Consider the following 3379-nt stretch of genomic DNA (forward strand, 5'->3'; position numbering starts at 1 on the left):
CATTTAACCACTTCCCGACCTCCACATGTACATTTACGTCGGCAGAATGGCACGGACAGGCACATCCACGTACCTGTACGTCCTCTGCTAGACGTGGGTGGGGGGTCCGATCGGGATCCCCCCCCCCCCGGTACATGCGGCGGTCGGGTCCGCTCGGGGAGCGATCCGGGACGAGGGCGCGGCTATTTGTTTATAGCCGCTCCGTCGCGATCGCTCCCCGGAGCTGAAGAACGGGGAGAGCCGTATGTAAACATGGCTTCCCCGTGCTTCACTGTGTCGGCGCATCGATCGCGTCATTCCCTTTATAGGGAAGACACGATCGATGACGTCATTCCTACAGCCACACCCTCCTACACTAGTAAACACACACAAAGTAAACCCTAACTCCTACAGCGCCCCCTGTGGTTAACTCCCAAACTGCAACTGTCATTTTCACAATAAAGAATGCAATTTAAATGCATTTTTTGCTGTGAAAATGACAATTGTCCCAAAAATGTGTCAAAATTGTCCGAAGTGTCCGCCATAATGTCGCAGTCACGAAAAAAAACGCTGATCGCCGCCATTAGTAGTAAAAAAAAATAAAAAAAATAAAAATGCATAAAAACTATCCCCTATTTTGTAAACGCTATAAAGTTTGCGCAAACCAACCGATAAACGATTATTGCGATTTTTTTTACCAAAAATAGGTAGAAGAATACATATCGGCCAAAGCTGAGGAAAAATTTAATTTTTATATATGTTTTTGGGGGATATTTATTACAGCAAAAAGTAAAAAATATTGCATTTTTTTCAAAATTGTCGCTCTATTTTTGTTTATAGCGCAAAAAATAAAAACCGCAGAGGTGATCAAATACCACCAAAAGAAAGCTCTATTTGTGGGGAAAAAAGGACGCCAATTTTGTTTGGGAGCCACGTCGCACGACCGCGCAATTGTCTGTTAAAGCGACGCAGTCCCGAACTGTAAAAACCCCTTGGGTCTTTAGGCAGCAATATCGTCCGGGGCTTAAGTGGTTAAAGCTGCATGCATACTTGTTTTCTGTTCATTTACTTGACAGCGCAGTATTGCCACATTTTTCACAAGAACAGATACTACACTTGATCTTAACCAAAAGGCAGAGAAGCAACAGAAATTACATTGCTCTTATTTGAGGCATAGTACACACTATAGAGGGATATGCTTTGTTCATATTTCATGCCTGAGGTTTACAAACACTTTAAGCACTTACAGGATATCGTAGTGATTGAGTTTACATATTCATTAATTGGATGCATTTAATGATTACACCAGCTCCTCATCCTAAAACATTTACTTTGCCAAAAACACATACTGAAACCTACTTGTAGCATACAAAGCACTGGAGTTAGCAATTTCATGCCGCAACCCACAATCCTCTCCACCACTGTACCAGCAGAGTACTCTGGGAAAAAATGTTATCGTCTGCATTTTTGAAATGGCTCATAAGCAGACTTTAATTCCTTGTAGCAATGTGTGAAAGGGTGCTTAATCGGCCTTCATCTCCTCTCTGTAACCGACTTAAGTGCTCCCATTTATCAGTCTTCCTGTGTGAAAAGATGTTGACAAGCAGAAATCTTTCAACGCTAAAAGTTTTGTTAAATTGCAAGCATAATGATTAATTAAGTAATGCTGACTTCTCTGCTTGCTTCGTAAAGCTATACAAGGAAGGAGGGAGTCGTCTCGCTCTACGTTGCTATCATATTTAGGTAAGCAATTTAGAAATAAAGTGAGACTGATCTGGGTTCTTAGTATGTAATATAGAGCAAGCATTCTCAACCAAAGTTCAGTGGAGCTCTAGGGTTCCTCCAGAGATTGCTAGGGGTTCCTTGAGCTGTAGCTGATTGGCCTGCCATTTGATGGTACACGCAAAGTTCCAGGTCCAATGCTACTTGGCAGAGCCAGTTTCATCACACCAATGATCTTTTTAGTTGTATGTTGAGTGGAGCGTAGGGGTGAAACTGATCGTTATGGATCCGTGATCTCAACAGGTCAACGTTCGCGGATCGGTACACTACGGGATCCGCGGTCTGAGCCCATAGGAAAGGCCGCGGCTTTGGCCTAGCTCCGGCCATCTTGGTACACCTGGCGGCGGCGGCCTAGTTGAGCTTCCCAGAGCTGCACTGACTGGGGAGATGTGGACATTACAATGGGGGAGATGGGGGCAGATGTGGACATTACAGTGGGGGAGATGGGGGGAGATGTGGACATTACAGTGGCGGAGATATGGACATTGCAGTGGGGAAGATGGGGGAGATGTGGACATTACAGTGGGGGAGATGTGGACATTACAGTGGGGGATAGGGAGGGAGTCTCAGGGAGATGTGGACATTACAGTGGGGAAGATAGGGGGAGATGTGGACATTACAGTGGGGGAGATGGGGGGAGATGTGGACATTACAATGGGGGAGATGTGGACATTACAGTGGGGGAGATGGGGGGAGATGTGGACATTGCAGTGGGGAAGATGGGGGGAGATGTGGACATTACAGTGGGGGAGATGTGGACATTGCAATGGGGAAGATGGGGGGCCGAAACTCCAAAGTGCTTCCCTCCCTCCTCCTTGTCTGTGTCCAGAGGCGGAGTGCATGTAGTGGGTGCTGCGGTTCCCCATCCCGCTTGCTCTCTCCTCTGGCAACTGACAAGAGCGCATACCTCCCGCTGTCCCCAGAATCCGGGCTGGGTACCACAGCGGAGCCTAGTACCAGAACACGTTCCGGCACTAGGCTCCACTAATTCATTCTTTCCAGTGTGCATGGAGCAGTCTCCTGTCTGCCCCGCCCCCACTGCGTGTGTTGGCTCTTCTACCATAGGCGGTGTGAAGAGAGGCTTCTGGGTTGGCCAGAGCTGCTGCCAATCATCCCGTGCAATCCCAGAAATGCTCTCCGAGTGCCACCCTCCTAGTAACCAAAGATGCCACGTATGCCCCGCCCCCTGTAATGTGCTTCTGCTCCCAGTGCGCCAGAGCTACAGGGATCTTTTGGACAGGTACTGATCTATGGGGAAACCTGATGTGGGGGCTCTGATGGGGGACACCTGCTGTGGGGGGGGGGGTTCTGATGGGGGACACCTGCTGTGGGGGGCTCTGATGGGGGGCAACTGCTGGGAGGGCACTGATGGGGGACACCTGCTGGGAGGCTCTGATGGGGGACACCTGCTGTGGGGGGCTCTGATAGGGGAAACCTGCTGGGGGGGACTCTGATGGGGGACACTAATGAAGACTTTTTAGGGGAGCATCTCTGTGCTTGAGTCGTAGCCATAGAAACATGTTTAAAGCGGAGTTCCGGCCACAATTTCACTTTTTAAATATAAATACCCCTGTAATACACAAGCTTAATGTATTCTAGTAAAGTTAGTCTGCAAACT

The 3379-nt window shown here is 48.2% G+C and overlaps 1 pseudogene; it reads right to left on the bottom strand.

Annotated features, from left to right (window-relative positions):
- Positions 1–1005: 1005 nt before the first annotated feature.
- On the bottom strand, positions 1006–1125 carry LOC120918035 (annotated as a pseudogene).
- Between the last annotated feature and the right edge of the window lie 2254 nt (positions 1126–3379).

The sequence above is a fragment of the Rana temporaria genome, chromosome 11, assembly GCF_905171775.1.
Source record: "Rana temporaria chromosome 11, aRanTem1.1, whole genome shotgun sequence".
NCBI lineage: Eukaryota > Metazoa > Chordata > Amphibia > Anura > Ranidae > Rana > Rana temporaria.